The 17,080-nt window shown below is 47.3% G+C and overlaps 1 protein-coding gene across 1 annotated transcript in view; it reads right to left on the reverse strand.

The window, feature by feature from the left end:
* HLCS (holocarboxylase synthetase) overlaps positions 1–779 on the reverse strand; it is a 232,874-nt gene extending 232,095 nt beyond the window's left edge. The window contains exon 1 of the mRNA XM_031005219.3: positions 643–779. The gene's annotated coding sequence lies outside the window, so the exon portion shown is untranslated. The remainder of the gene's footprint in view (positions 1–642) is intronic.
* Between the last annotated feature and the right edge of the window lie 16,301 nt (positions 780–17,080).

Genomic DNA, 17,080 nt, shown 5'->3' on the forward strand with positions numbered 1-17,080 from the left:
TGGGTTCTTGCTATGTTGCCCAGGCTGGTCTCGAACTCCTGACCTCAAGTGATCTGCCTGCCTCGGCCTCGCAAAGTGCTGAGATTACAAGCGTGAACCACCGCGCCCGGCCCCAGCTTCCGTTTTTTAATGTTATTATGTATCAATCTTTTTTTTCCTGGCACGTAGGCGCTGGGTCATTAGGAAGCCTTTCCCCACACGCAGGTCCTAGTCACCCGTGCTTTTTAGCGGCGGGTAGGCCCTGCGGCTCTGCCCCTAACATGGGCGCGGGACACGCGGCCAGTGGCCCGTGGGAGGGGGACAGGGCGCGCGAACCCAGCTTCTCAGGCCGCGTCGCCGCGCGTGCGCACTGACAGCCGGGCCGAGCCAGCCCAGGTCCCGCAGGGAACAACGCCAGCGGCGCGCGGAGGCCGCGCTGCCCTGGGCCGCGAGGTCCCTATGGCTGCCCCACCGGAAGCCCCGCCCCCTTCTGGCAGCTGGAGGCGGCTTTCCGGCCGTCCCGGCTGCAGTCCAGAGGCCTCGACTCAGGAGACGGCTGTGCCCCGGCAGAGGCCCGGGGTGGACTGCCCGACCCTCGCCCGGCCCCAGCACGCCCCCGGCGAGCGCCCACCCCCTGTCCCGGCCCGCAGCGCCCCGACTTACTTCTGAGGCCGAGACACGGCCGCTCCTGCGCCGGGTGGTCGCCCGCGAATCCCTGCCGCGCCGCGCTGCGCCCCCTCGCGGCCCGCCTGGTGGTGCAACCGGGCTCTCTGCGCAGGGCCGCGGGGCCGCCCGGCCTCCTCCTGCCCTGGCCGCGGTGCCGCGCGCTCGGGAACGCGGGCCTTTCGCCGCTAGCCGGCTTCTGCCTCTCGGCCACCCGTCCTCTCTCGCCCACGCTGCCTGGGAGGCGCGCTTCTGCCGCCTTCTTGCCGCGCTCGCTCTATCCTCGCCCACTCCTGCGGCCTTACAGGGCCGAACCTCACCCTGCTCTGCGGAAGGCAGGCCTACACCTTCCCTCCGCGCCTTCTTCCCTGACCGGCACCAAACACCACGTTGCCCTTTCCAGCATCGACGACCTATTCTCCAGTTCTCTGACACCAGCTGAATTAGCGCGAAACTACTGGTTAAGGGATTAGCCCAGGGAGACTGCCCTCCCTTCGCCAGCCACAAGCGGGGTGCCCACAATGCCCACATTTCTACCCTGCCTACTAGAAACTGAGGGATTGCCACAGCTCCCGTGAGGTTCAGCAATTCCCTGGGACGACACAGAATTCAGGGAGACACTTTACTGTTAGAAGATCATTGTAAAGAACACAACTCGGTAACAGCCGAGTGCAAGAGATGCGCAGCACGGGGGGTGAAGGGCGGGAGTGCTGTCCTCACAGCACCTCTGTGTGCCCACCTGCCTGGAAGCTCTCCGAACCCTGTTTAAGAGATTTTTATCCAGGTTTCATTATGTCATTGGCCATTAGTGATTGAATTCAACCTCCAGCCCCTTTCCCTTCCCGCAAGAGGAGTAGGGACATGTTGGAGCTGAATGAAAGTTACAACCCTCTGATCACATGGTGTGTTGCACCAGCCCCACCGTGAATCCATCCTAGAGCCCGCAGTTAGCCACCTCATTAGCAGAAACTGTGATTTGATTAAGGGAATCATTATGAATAACAAAAACACTCCTATTGCCTAGGAAATTCCAAGGGGTTTAGGAGTTCTGTGTCAGGAACTGGGGACAAAGACCAAATAGATTTTTTATACCAAACTCCCTAAACCAATAACCCAGTTTAATCGTGAGAAAAACATCAGACAAATCCCAGCAGAGGGACATTGTACAAAATAGCCAACCTAAAATCGGTCAAGGTTGTGAATGTGGTCAGAATCAAAATGGTGGAGTCATTTGTGTTAAAAGAGAGAGAAAAAAAATGACAAATAGAGCTGGGGAAAGCCATGAAGAGGATTCTTGTTCCTAAATGCGTGATGTCACAAATGCTCATAAAAGATCAACACTGTCCACAGAAGCCATGTCAGCCTTCCCAAAAGAAGATTCCTGCCAGGACGTCTGCCCAGCAATAGCCTGTCCAACCTCAGACTGGTATCACCCTGATCGATATTTGTAGCTGAGGCTAATTATCAAAAACAATATGTAATCCTCCTCATTTTTTCTTTAAAAATCTTGGTCTTCCTTTACCTCCCTGAATTTCACACACATAGCTTAAAATGGCCCACATGGCTCCATTGCAATGCCCTGTTCCCAAATAAATACCATTTTCTTTTAGAGAACCTCTCTGTTATGGAGGTTGACAAGGTCACCAAAACCAAAGAGAGTGTGAGGAACTGCCCCAGCCAAGAGGCATCTAAGGAGACACGATGGTTAAATATAAGTGGTGTCCTAGATGGGATCCTGGAACAGAAAAAGGACATTGGGAGAAAATGGAGGAAATTTAAACCATGTACCAATAATATCAATAATATAACGTACCAATGTTGGTTTATTAATTGTTAACAAATGTGCCATACTAATGTAAGATACAAATATGAGGAAACTGGTTTATGGGAACTCTCTGCACTATCTTGCAAATTATCTGTAAATCTTAAACTATTCTAAAAATAACGCTTTAAAAAAAAATTAGAGCTGAGTGTCATGGGCACACCTGTAATCCCAGCACTTTGGGAGGCCAAGGTGGGAGGATCACTTGGGCCCAAGAGTTTCAGAGCCAGCCTGGGTGACACAGTGAGACCCCATCTCTTAAAAAAAAAAAAAAAATAGCCAGGCACGGCAGCGTGCACCTGTAGTCCCAGCTACTCGGGAGGCTGAGGGGGGAGGATCTCTCGAGCCTAGGAGGTTGAGGCTGCCGTGAGTCAAGATGACGCCACTGCACTCCTGCCTGGGCAACAGAGCAAGACCTTGTCTCAGAAAAGACCAGAATCATAAATAAATAAACAAGTAAACTAGAAATAAGCCAGATGTGGTGAGGCATGCCTATAATCAGTTATTTGGGAGGCTGTGGTGGGAGGATAGCTTGAGCCCAGGAGTCCAAGACCAGCCTAAGCAATATAGCAAGACTCCCTCTGAAAATAAAAGGAAAAACAATTACAAAGATTTAAAAGCCCTTCAATTTTGAGGATCCACCTTCTTTAAACAGCAGAGGGAGAAAGTGTATAAATTGAGTGACATTCACTGGAATTAGGAGATCCGGAGTGGAAATTTCCAGAGAAATTCCAAAAATCCTGGTGAGAAGAAAGGAATAGTCATAGCAGGCCCTGAGAATACAGAGCTTCCTAGCCAGGTCAAATTCGTCCCATCCTTCTCCCACCTCCACTCCCCCTCCCTGGCACCAAGGGGGTCAGCAGAGGGAGCAGAAACCTTCAGCCACTCCCCTTCCTGCAGACCAGCAGCCCCAGCCCTGACCACAGCTGGCTGGCCTTGGAATGAAGCTTGAAGGACTGATAAATATCTGGGACTGGACATACTAGTTTCTGAATTGAGAACAAGTTTGTGATTTAAAGTGATCTTGGCCAGGCGCAAATGGCTCACGCCTGTAATCCCTGCCCTTTGGGAGGCTTAGGTGGGCAGATCACCTGAGGTCGGGAGATTGAGACCAGCCTGGCCAACACAGCAAACCCCCGTCTCTACCAGGCATAGCGGCTTGCGCCTGTAATCCCAGCTACTCAGGAGGCTGAGACAGGAGAATCACTTGAGCCCAGGAGGTGGAGGTTGCAGTGAGCCAAGATCTCACTACTGCACTCCAGCCTGGGCAATGGAGCAAGACTGCATCTCAAAACAAACAAACAAACAAATCAATAAAGTGACTCTAAGATTGTCCCCAACCTAACAAGAGCAGAAAGGTTTTGGGTCTGTGTTATGAGTTCAATTGTATCCTCCTAAAAAAGCTACGTTAAAGTCCTAAATGCTCGCATACCTGAGAATATGACCTCCTTTGGAAACAAGTCGTTGCAGATGTAATTAGTTAAGGTGAGGTCACACTCACCTAATATGCCTGGTGTCTTTGTGATAATATGGACATATGGCGACAGAGGGACTGGGAGAATGCCACGTGACAACAAAGGCAGAGGCTGGCCCAATGCTGCAAACCACCGAAGCAAGGAAAAAGCGAGGAAGACTTGAGGAAGGATCCCCCACAGATTTCAGAGGGAGCACAGCCCTGCTGCCACTTTGATTTTGAACTTCTAGGATCAAGAATTGCGAGACAAAATTCTGTTGTTTTAAGCCACCCCGTTTGTAGTACTTTGCTGCAGAGGCCCTGAGAGTCTAATTCAGCCCTATTAGCGTTTTCATCCAGGGCAAGTGAAGATACTCTCTACTGGATACAGATAGAGATGGTAGAAGATAAAGCTGTGTTTCTCACGTCCTGTGAGTTATGCATACAAGGTACCAGTTACTCAACTGTCCTGTGGACTAAATCTCTTTAAGGGACCAAGGGAGCTTACCAGGCCCCTGGTAAGGAGGCCTAGGCCCATAGGTGGTACCAAAGCAAAAGGGACCTAGCACAGTGGTGAAAAACTCCAGCATACCTTCTGGGAACTTGCCCTGCAGATACAGTCATCTGTGTGCAAAATGGTGTATGTGTGTACAAGGTTATTCACTGAGGCATTGTTTGCAATAACAGAAGGTTGGAAACCACTACATATCCAATAGGTATGGAAGGCAAATAAGTATTTGTACTCCATGCGCTATTAAGACTGTGCAGCTTGGCCGGGCATGGTGGCCCATGCCTGTAATCCCAGCACTTTGGGAGGCCGAGGTGGGTGGATCACAAGGTCGGGGGTTCGAGACCAGTCTGATCAAGATGGTGGAACCCCCATCTCTACTAAAAATACAAAAAAATGGCCAGGCTGGTGGCACGCACCTGTAATCCCAGCTACATGGGAGGCTGAGGCAGGAGAATCGCTTGAACCCGGGAGGCGGAGGTTGCAGTGAGCTGAGATAGCGCCACTGCACTCCAGCCTGGGCAACAGAGCGAGACTCTGTCTCAGAAACAAACAAACAAACAAACCGTGCAGCTCTTAAAAACTTAAAAACTGGAGCTCATCCCAATGGTGTCTCTATAGTTATTAATACTGTAACGTTTACTTGTAAAGAGATTATCATTTTAGAAACATGCTGTTTTTGAAACAGATGTGTGATGGATGTTGTACATCCTTTGCTTCTTAGTATTCATTCAGAGTGGATTTTTAGCCCCTGATCTACAAATGTACGTTGTTACAGGGCTGCTTCCTAAAGATTTTTTCTACCTCAGGTTTCTCTTAATATAGTTCTCCAGTCACTGACCTTGAATTGACTCATATAAATTACTGCCAATGTTTAAATTGCCCTTATGTTTATATTTATTATGTCAAGCCAATTCGTACATACAATTTGGAATCAAATGTCATAAGAATTTATTATATAAATTTATCAAGAATAAAAATGCCTCTCCAGCCTTAAGTATTTACATGCTCCCAGGTCATTGTCAGTTTATGGTATTATGTTGTTTTATTTAAAGCATTGAATTAATAGAAAAAATTGCTCTGTAATAAAAATCTGCTTTCACATAAAAAAAAAAACAAAAACTTAAAAACTGGGAGGAAGCGACGCCCAGCAAGACGGCGGCCGCGCAGCGCGTGTGTTGTTGAGGATCCAGGACGCTGGCCCGCGGGCGTCTTGGTCTTCTTCACCGCTGCGAAATCGCGTCACCTACCGCTACTGGCGGATTCGGGAGGTGCTGAAGCACGCCAAGCACTTCCGGCGGGGGAGCGGGGTGCGGGGGAAATTGCTGCTACAGGTTGGCGGTCAGAGCCGGGACTCGAGCCTTTGTGAAATGCACCAAAGCCGGAAACCTGAAGAAGAGGACCATGAGGACCCTCTGGATTAATCGAATTACAGCTGCTACCCAGGAAAACGGCCCGAAGTACCCAGCGTTCACTGGCAATTTAATTAAGTGCCAGGTGGAGCGCCACAAGAAAGTCCCAGCGAATCTGGCTATCTACGAACCAGAGACTTTTAAATCTTTGGCTGCCTTGGCCAATAGGAGGCGACAGGAAGAATTTGCTGCTGCCTTAGGAGATGGGAAGGCAGCATATTTTTCCAGAATGGTACAGTACCGCTGAGGACCGCTGCTGTATTGACTAGGAAAAGACACAGAGTAATTTGCAGTTTATTTGATTTGTGCTTGTGTTTATCCACATTCGAGTAACAGGCATGAGGGAAGGCCCCTTCTCTCTGGGACAGAGCCTCACAGATGACTTCCGTGTTTCGTGTGAATGAAACTCAAACATTGTTCGAAAAAAAAAATTGGGAGGAAGCAAGAAAGAAAAAGAGTAAGGGACCTGTTTGTATACTAATAGAGAAATAGAAATATTTGGAATACAGTAACCTCCCTTTTGTGTAAAAGGCAGGGAGGCTGATAAGAAAATAATATAACTGTATTTCGGCCGCGTGGAGTGGCTCATGCCTGTAATCCCAGCACTTTGGGGGCCACGGTGGGTGGATCTCTTGAGAGCAGGAGTTTGAGACCAGCCTGGGCAATACGGTAAAACCCCGTGTCTACTAAAATTACAAAAATTAGCCAGTGTGGTGATGCACACATGTAATCCCAGCTACTCAGGAGGTTGAGGCATGAGAATCGCTTGAACCCAGGAGGCGGAGGTTGCAGTGAGCAGAAATCACGCCACTGCACTCCAGTCTGGGCGACAGAGCAAGACTCTGTCTTGAAAAATAAAATAAAATACATAAAAAAGATAAAATAAAATAAAGAATATAAAATGCACTTATTGTCTATTATGTACTGGACATTGTTCTATCAGTACACAGCCAAGGGTGAAATAGGCCATGGCTAGAAATGAACAAAGTTATTTACTCACAGAAAATGGGCAGTGGGCTAGGCATATTTACTCATCTTTATTTCAAACGTTAGAAAAGAATTCCTGTACATTTCTAGGAGCCATAGATGCCCAGGATACCAATGCCTTTTCTTCCTCACATTCTTCATGCTTCTGTAGCCGCAGAGCAAAATATAGATAGTGTTTTCTATAGGAACACTATAAGAACCCAGAGAGGCAGAGGAAACTGGATGGGTCTGAATTCCAACTCATCAGAACAGAAGCTGAGTTTCAGTGTGACCCATAGCCTGACTAGTTTTCATTCAGGATTGGTCTTTCAGTTCCAGGCTGGGAGCATGGTGGCTCATGCCTGTAATCCCAGCACTTTGGGAAGCTGAGGCGGGAGGATCAATTGAGTCCGGGAGTTTGAGACTAGCTCAGGCAATATAGTGAGACTCCATCTCTACAGAAAATTTAAAAAGTAGGCATGGTGGTACATACCTGTAGTCTCAACTACTTGGGAGGCTGAGGTGGGAGGATCTCTTGAGCCAAGGAGGTCGAGGCTGCAGTAAGCCATGATGACACCACTGCACTCTAGCCTGGGTGACAGAGTGAGACCCTGTCTCAAAAAGAGAAAAAAAGAAAAAAATGAGTTCCACATCTTGCTCACAGCCCATTCTCTATGAATTGAGAGATGACAGAAGATGACTGTTTTTTTGTTTTGTTTTGTTTTGTTTCTTTGAGATGGAGTCTCGCTCTGTCACCCAGGCTGGAGTAGTGCAGTGGCGCAATCTTGGCTCACTGCAACCTCTGCCTCCCGGGTTCAAGCAATTCTGCCTCAGCCTCCTGAGTAGCTGGGATTACAGGTGTGCACCACCACGCCTGGCTAATTTTTGTATTTTTAGTAGAGACAGGGTTTCACCATGTTGGCCAGGATGGTCTCAATCTCCTGACCTCATGATCCACCCACCTCAGCCTCCCAAAGTGCTGGGATTACAGGCGTGAGCCACCGCACCCAGCCTGGATGACTTTTTAACCATGTGTTTGCGATCTTCTCCATGGCCTCTGCTGCTCAGCTTATTAATAGGTTGGTTGGCCATCTACAATTTATCTTTCATATCTTTCCCCCAGAAAGCCAGTGTACCTGTGATGGGAGATCAATCCTGACAGCTCACAGAACGAGTCTGGTCTTCTGTGGAGCACACTTGCTAAGTCCCAGACTCTGCAGCAAGCCTGGCTGGCTTCACATCACACCCCTGATCTTCGGGGTGACTTTGAAGTAATGATTGAGCTTCTCCATGACTTGGTTTCCTCTCCTCAAAGTATGGATAACCTACTTTCTCTCTTACATGCTTATTGTCAGGACTGAGTAAATTAAAATCCACAAACCACAGTCCTGGCATACAGTACATGCTCAATAAATGTTAAAGTTATAGTTACTACAGTAGCTATTATTAGTGCAGTGGACATGTCCCCGCCTGAGCTTCCATTTTCTTGTCTGCAAAATGAAAAGATGAACCAGGAATGAGAGTGAAGTTCTCTTCTAGCTCTGAGATCTGTAGGTCTGGCTTTCCTGATTTGCTTTGTCCATTTTTTTTTCCCACATGGCACTGTATGTGCCCAGGCAATACGTAACAAATAGGAGTTTCTTCTGTTTTCCTATAGAAACAACTAGAAGAGTGAATCTCATTACATTGACAAACTCAGGGACCAGGCCAGGCGCGGTGGCTCACACCTGTAATCCCAGCACTTTGGGAGGCCGAGGTGGGTGGATCACTTGAGGCCAGGAGTTTGAGACCAGCCTGGGCAACATGGTGAAACCCCGTCTCTACTGAAAAGACAAAAATAGCCAGGTGTGGTGGTGTGCACCTGTAGTCCCAGCTACTCAGGAGGCTGAGGCAGGAGAGTAGCTTGAACCAGGAGATGGAGGTTGCAGTGAGCTGAGACCACAGCACTGCACGCCAGTCTAGGCAACAGAGTGAAACTCTGGCTCAAAAAAAAAAATGACCACACACTGGGCGGTTTACAACAACAGCAGTGTCTTGTCTCACAGCTCTGGGGGCTGAAGTCTGAAACCCAGGTGCCTGCAGCGTTGTTTCCTTGAAGAGGCTCTCGGGGAGAATCAGTCCCATGCCCCTCTCCCTCTCCTTGCATCTGATGTTGCCAGCAGACCTTGTGTTCCTTGGCTCCTAGAGGCTTCACTCCAGTCTCTGTGTCTGTCTTCTCATGGCTCTCTTCTCCGTGTGTCGCTGTGTTTCCAATCTCCTTCCGCCTTTTTCTTATGAGTACACCTGTCATTGGATTTAGGTTCCACCCTGTGTTAGTCTGTTTTGTGCTGCTGTAATACAATGCCAGAGACTAGGTAATGATAAAAAAAAAATGGAAATGGATTTCATACAGTTCTAGAGGCTAAGAAGCCCAAGGTCAAGGCACTGGTAGGATTGGTGTCAGGTGAGGGCCTGGTCTCTGCTTCCAAGATGGTGCCTTGAATACTGTATCCTCCAGAGGGGAGGAACGCTGCTCCTTACAAGGCAAAAGGGTAGAAGAGTGAGAACCCACTCCTGACAGCCTTTTTTTTAAGGGCATTAAACCCATCCATGAGGGCAGAACTCTCATGGCCTAATCACCTGTTAAAGGCCCCACCTCCCAATACCATTACACTGAAAATTAAATTTCAACAACAGTTTGGGAGAGGACAAATATCCAATCCATAGTACACCCTAAATCCAGAGTGATCTCCTCTCAAGATCCCTGCTACCACCTCCTTCTCCTCCTTCTCCTCCTCCTCTTCCTTCTCCTCCTTCTGCTTCTTACTGTTGTTATTTTAGAGACAGGGTCTTGCTTTATCTCCCAAGCTAGAGTGCAGTGGTGCGATCATAGCTTACTGCAGCCTCCAACCCCTGGGCTCAAGTGATCCTTCCACCTCAGCCTCCTGAGTAGCTGGGACTACAGTTGTGTACCAACATGCCTGGCTAGGAGTCTCTAATTTAATTGCATCTGCCAAGCCTCTTTTTCCAAGTAAGGTCACATTCCCAGGTTCTGGGGGGCAGGGCTTAGACATAGATTTTTGGGGGCCACTGCTTATTGCACTGTAGGGGGGCCACATCCTGTGTACTACAGGGACAGCCTGAGGTGAGATTCTGCTACTTACCACGTGCCACCTGTGGATAAAGCTTTCTGCTTTCCGTGTTTTCTCATGGTGGGTGTTAGCTCAAAGTACATAATTAAATTGGACAACTCCAGAGTACTTCTTCATTTTCTTCTGAAGCTAGCTGAGCAGTGACTGAAACAGAGGAAACCCCTGCCCTCATGGAACTGACACACTCCTAGGAAAGGCAGACAACAAGTAAAACAAATAGGTAAGAGACAGTAGGACAGGCACAGTGGCTCACGCCTGTGCTCCCAGCACTTTGGGAGGCTTAGGTGGGTGAACTGCTAAAGCTTAGGAATTCCAGGCCAGCCTGGGTAATGTGGCAAAACCCCCTCTCTACAAAAAAATTCAAAAACTAGCCAGGTGTGGTGGTGTACACCTGTAGTCCCAGTTGCTCGGGAGGCTGAGGCAGGAGGATCACTTGAGCCCAGGAGGTTGAGGCTGCAGTGAGCCCTGATTGCACCACTGCATTCCAGCCTGGGTGACAGAGTGAGACCCTGTCTTAAAAGAAATAGTAGGTTAAATGAGTTAGGGTGATAGTTATAGATATGAAAAATATAGTTATGTTAAATGTAATGGAGAAAACTGAAGGAGGGAAGGAGGCTAGGGAATGCCACGGTACACGTGTCTTTGTGAGTGTGAAGGAGAGAGAGGCTTTAAACAGGTGTCCAGAGAAGGCGTCATCCCCGGAGGAGATCGGAGTCAGACCTGAAGGAGGTGAGGTGGCAGGCCATGCAGACGTCTGGAAGGACAGTGTTGCAGGCAGAGGCCCTGAGACATGAATGTGCCTGGGAGGCTCCCAGGCCAGAAACAGTCCACAGGGAAGGGGGTCTGTGGGGAGTGGGGTAGGGAAGGTAAAGCCAGGGCTATAGATGGTTCCAGCTTCCAGACATCAGTCATGGCATGGTTAAGCTAGGGATGTCTGCAGTCATGCAGAAAAGCTGCTGCTGCCTCTTTTTTTTTTTTTTCTTTTTGAGTTGGAGTTTTACTCTTGTTGCCCAGGTTAGAGTGCAATGGTGCGATCTTGGCTCATCATAGCCTCCGTCTCCCGGGTTCAAATGATTCTCCTGCCTCAGCCTCCCAAGTAGCTGGGATTACAGGCGTGCACCACCATGCCCAGCTAATTAACTTTTTTCTTTTATTTTCTTATTTTCTTTTTCTTGAGACGGAGTCTTGCTCTTGTTGCCCAGGCTAGAGTGCAATGGCGTGATCTTGGCTCACCACAACCTCCACCTCCTGGGTTCAAGCGATTCTCCTGCCTCAGCCTCCCAAGTAGCTGAGATTACAGGTATGCACCACCATGCCTGGCTAATTTTGTATTTTTAGTAGAGACAGGGTTTCTCCATGTTGGTCAGGCTGGTCTCAAACTCCCGACCTTAGGTGATCCTCCTGCCTCAGCCTCCCAAAGTGCTGGAATTACAGGCGTGAGCCACCGCGCCTGGCCTTTTTTTTTTTTTTCCCGAAAGCAAACGTGGGCCTTAACATAAGGATTCAAAAACAGATACATTTCACCTAACAATTCTATTTCTGAGAATATATCCAAAAGAACTGACAGCAGGTGCTTGAAGGAATGGTGTTCATAGTGCATTATTCACAACAGCCAGAAGGTGGAAGCAACTCAAGTGTCCATCTACCGAGGATGAATGGATAAACAAAATGTGGTCTCTGCACACAAGGGAATATTATTCAGCCTGAAAAAGGAAAGAAATTCTAAGCTATACTACAATATGGATGAACCTTATGGGTATTATGCTGAGTGCAATAAATCAGCCAAGAAAGGCAAATACTCACAGATTCCACTTGTATGAGGTACCTATAATACTCAAACGCACGAGGACAGAAAGAATGGTGGCTGCCAGGGCCTGGCAAAGGGGGAAGTGGGAAGTTACTGTTGAAGAGTTTCAGCTTTGCAAGATGAAGAGATCTCTGGGTAGATGGTGGTGATGGGAGCACAGCAGCATGAGTGTACCTAATGCTGCTAAACTGTGCACCTCAAATGGTAAAGATGCTAGATTCCACGTTACGTGTATTTTACCACAATTGTAAAAAATAAAAATAAATAACTTTTGGCTGGACATGGTGGTTCACGCCTGTAATCCCAGCATTTTGGGAGGCCGAGGCGGGCAGATCTCTTGAGGTCAGGAGTTTGAGACCAGTCTAACCAACATGATGAGACCCCATTTCCACTAAAAATACAAAAATTAGCTGGGTGTGGTGGCACACCCCTGTAATCCCAGCTACTCAGGAGGCTGAGGCACGAGAATTGCTTGAACCCAGGAGGCAGAGGTTGCCATGAGCCGAGATCGCGCCACTGCACTCCAGCCGGCGTGACAGAATGACACTCCATCTCAAACAAAACAAAACAAAACAAACAAACAAACAAACAAACAAAAAAACACCCCAAACAAATATATCTCTTATTCCCATGGAACAAATACACAAATATCCTTTTTTGGTCTTAAATATTTTAGAAAATAACAACATCAAAAGCAGTAACAACCTCTTGTAGCTTCTAAAACAGCTTTCAGAGTTGCAGAACACTTAGGAGCAGATAACAGGAAATACGGTCTAACTAAACAGAAGAAAAAGAAATTATCATTTCCCTGCTTGTCTTCAGCACTGTTTATGTAAAAATATTCTGACCTCTTAGATGTTCTGAGTTTTGGGATCCTCTTCCTAGGCAGGCCGGAAACCTTCAGGGCTGACATCTTTACTTTTTGTTTCCAGGCAACAGTGGAGAGTCAGCATATGAAAAAGAATTTTTAATTAAAGACAGCAGGAGAAGAAATAGAATCTCCATTTTATTTAACTCCCGGGCAGGGAGGGTTTCACACACTTGAAGTTCAGCAATTTTTCCCAGTTTATAAGCCAGGGGCCTAATTAAGTTTCTTAAGATTTCTACCCCTTCCCCAAATTACTTCCTCTATTATAAAGACCTTCCATGGACCCAAGCAAAGTTTAAGAAATAGTTTAAAATACTTGGTAACACAAAAGGTCTTTGAATTCCCAACTACCTCAATGGCAATTTATTTTGTTCACTGTATTTTAATTCCTCCACCTGCAAAAGAAAAACTAAAAAACAAACAAAAAACTCTCATTTTACATTACCAGTAAATTTATTTTTCATTAAACACATTTTCAACAAAAACACGCATAGTTATGGATTTTAATTATGGTTTATGTAGCTACATTCTACCTCCCCGAGGACAGATTATCCACATAAATTATTTGGAATTCTTCTACTAAGGAAATTTGTCTATTCTCCCCATATTTTCAATTATTCAATATTTACTGATATCAATATAAGCTCAAGAGTATTTATTTTATACCTCGAGTTATAAACAAATACTACTTTATTTTGTTGCTCAAATTGTCCCAGCTTTGGCCATGGTGGTCTTATATTGTACTTGGCCGAAGGAAAAAAAAAAGAGAGAGAAAATAGACTGTCTACTGCCTGCAGGTGCTGAGTTTGGTCTTTTTGCTCTTTAAATTTATTTTTATTTTATTTTATATTTATTTTTTTGAGACAGAGTCTTACTCTGTCGTTTGGGCTGGTGTATAGTGATGCAATCTTGGCTTACTGCAACTTCCACCTCCCGGGTTCAAGCGATTCTCCTGCCTCAGCCTCCGGAGTAGCTAGGATTACAGGTGTACACCACCACGCCTGGCTAATTTTTTGTATTCTTTTTTTTTTTAGTAGTGACAGGGTTTCACCATGTTGGCCTGGCTGGTCTCAAACTCCTGACCTAATGTGATCCACCTGCCTCGGCCTCGCAAAGTGCTGGGATTACAGATGTGAGCTACCATGCCCAGCCCTTCAAATTTATTTTTAGTGGCGCTCACTTTCTTTTTTTTTCTTTTCTTTTTTTTTTTTTTTTTTTTTTTTGAGACAGAGTCTCATTGTGCAGCCCAGGCTAGAGGGCAATGGTGCGGTCTCAGCTCACCACAACCTCTGCCTCCCGGGTTCAAGCGATCCTCCTGCCTCAGCCGTCCGAGTAGGTGGGACTACAGGCGTGTGCCACTACTCCCAGGTAATTTTTGTATTTTTATTAGAGACGGGGTTTCACTGTGTTGGCCAGGCTGGTCTTGAACTCCTGACCTCATGACCCACCCGCCTTGGCCTTCCAAAGTGCTGGGATTACAGGGGTGAGCCACCGCGCCTGGCCGTGGCATTCACTTTCTACAGCCCACGTATCTGACAGGAACTCGAGTCCTGCTTCTCTGTACCAGTTACTTAACCTCCGGGAAGTCCAGTTTCTTAATCTGTAAACTGAGGATAATGCCTGATTCACAGGGTTAGAGGCAGATTATAAATTAATGTATGCTCCAGAAAAGACCAAATGATTCTACCTCTGTGAGGTGCCTGGAATGCATAGATACAGAAAGCGGAATGGTGGTTACCAATGGCAGGGGCTGGGGAATGAGGAGTTACTGTTTCACGGGTACAGAGTTTGGTTTGGGATGATGAAAAAGTTCTGGAGATGGGGGGCCGGTTGCACAACAATGTGAGTGGATTTATTGCCACTGAATTGTACATTTGAAAATGGTTAAAATGGTAAATTTTATGTGATGTACCTTTTGCCACAATAAAAAGTAATATATTCATTGTTGAAAATTTAGAAAACAAGTTTTAAAGCCCCTCCAAATCTTTAGTAATGTCAGCACTCAGCAGGCACTTCTGTTTTATTTGTAGCCTTTGAATATAGTTCACATCCTATGCATACAGTTTTGTTCTTTCCACATGGTGTCATGTTTTTCCCCATGCTGTTCAAAACTCTGTAAACATATTTTTATTAGCTGCATACTATTCTACCATCATTTATATAATCATTGCCATATTTTTGGACATAGTTTTTCAACAGTGTAAGCAGCGCTCTCTGATTAAATACATCTTCATTCCCATTTCAGAATACATCTATAGTATAGACACAAGTAGAATTACTGGGACAAAAGGTGAACTTTCATTTTTGTTGTGCTTTTTTTGAGACAGGGTCTTAGGGTCTTGCTCTGTTGCCCAACATGGAGTGCAGTGGCATGATCATGGCTCACTGCAGCCTGCAACTCCTGGGTTCAAACAGTCCTCCCACCTCAGCCTCCTGGGTAGCTGGGACCACAAACATGTGTCACCACACCCGGCCTGGGTGAACATTTTTATGGCACACAATACACCTTATCAAACTTTTTCATTGCATTGCCACCAGCTACCTAGAAGACACTCATTTAAAAACATCCACACCTAGCCAGGCATGGTGGTGTACACCTGTAGTCCTAGCTACTTGGGAGGCTGAGGTGGGAGGATTATTTGAGCCTGGAAGGTTGAGGCTGCAGTGAGCCGTGATCATGCCACTGCACTCCAACCTGGGGCAAGACTCTGTCTCAAAAAACAAAAAACAAAAAAACACAAAGAAAACACCCCTTCTGCACCCAGTTGCCCAGAGTTCTTTCATTTTCTTTTCTTTTTAAAAAAAATTACATATATATATATATATATATATATATATATATATATATATTTGAGAAAAATAACAGCGTCTCACTCTGTGGCCCAGGCTGGGCTGCAGTGGTGTGATCATGTCTTACTGCAGCCTCAACTTCCTCGAGCTCAGGTAATCCTCCCACCTCAGCCTCCTGAGTAGCTGGGACCACAGGCCCACTCCACCACGCCTGGTTAATTTTTGTATTTTTGTAGAGATGGGGTTTCACCACTTTGGCCAGGCTGGTCTGGAACTCTTGACCTCAAGTGATCTGCCTGCCTCCGCTTCCCAAAGTGTGCAGATTACAGGATTGAGCCACCGCGCCCTGCCCAGTGTTCTTGTAAAACCCCATTCTGCATTTAGATTAAATATGGTACCTTATTGTTGCAACATGGTCCACTAATGTTCTTTGCCTCCTTCTAGCCTCCTCCCATTAATTCCCCCCTCTTAAATGTTTGCCTTTATTTAGATTTAATTATTGTTGCTGAAAATCTTAATTTAAAAAATGTGAAAACACTTTAATGTCTGAAGTTCTTCGATTTTTTTTTTTTTTTTTTTTTGAGACAGAGTCTGGCTCTTGTTGCCCAGGCTAGAGTGCACTGGTGCGATCTCGGCTCACTGCAACCTCTGCCTCCCGAGTTCAAGCGATTCTCCTGCCTCAGCCTCCCAAGTAGCTGGGATTACAGGCGCCCGCCACCACACCCGGCTATTTTTTTGTATTTTTCTTAGTGGATACGGGGTTTCATCATGTTGGCCAGGCTGGTCTCGAACTCCCGACCTCAGGTGATCCACCCGCCTGGGCCTCCCAAAGTGCTGGGATTACAGGCATGAGCCACCGCGCCTTGCGGAAGTTCTTCGGTTTTTTTTTTTTTTTTTTTTTTTTTTGGAAAGGGAATCTCGCTCTGTCTCTCACGCTGGAGTGCAGTGGCACACTCTCGGCTCACTGCAACCTCCGCCTCCCAGATTCAAGCCATTCTCCTGCCTCAGCCTCCCAAGTAGCTGGGATTACAGGAGCCTGCCACCACACCCGGCTAATTTTTTTATTTTTAGTAGAGACGGGTTTCACCATATTGGCCAGACTGATCTCGAACTCCTGACTTCAAGTGATCCACCTGCCTCAGTCTCCCAAAGTGCTGGGATTACAGGTGTGAGCCACCGCGCCCGGCCTAGTTCTTCGATTTTTTAACATCCATCACAGTAACTTAAATTATATAAAGTAACTACCCCTGAGGAGCCCGGGGGCCCAGGCCCGCGGCCCTCCAGCGCCTTCGGTGTTCTGTCGCAGTGCACTACGCGTGAAACCGCTTTCTCCCACCCTGGCCGTGCGCTGGTGATGGTGGCAGCGGCGCTCCAGCGACGCCCGGGGAAGTGTCCTCAGGGTCGGGCAAGGTCGCTTCTGCTGGTCGGGAGGCCCTTTCTAAGCCTGGCTGGGGCTAACCGAAGGAGAAGCCCGCCGCTCCAGGCTTTATTAAAAATTCGCATTCTTTCCAAGGCCGCCATCGGTGGGAAGGGTGCGCTCGTAGCACCCCTCTTGCTCGGTTCCATTCCTGGCCTTCTGTCTCCTGGAAGGGTCGCCGCTCCCCACCCCACCCGCTTCGCCACGGGTTCGAGCCCTGTCGTCGGGGCGTCCGGGAGCCCGCTGTCCAGCACCGAAGGCAAG

This window comes from Gorilla gorilla, chromosome 22 (assembly GCF_029281585.2).
Source record: "Gorilla gorilla gorilla isolate KB3781 chromosome 22, NHGRI_mGorGor1-v2.1_pri, whole genome shotgun sequence".
NCBI lineage: Eukaryota > Metazoa > Chordata > Mammalia > Primates > Hominidae > Gorilla > Gorilla gorilla.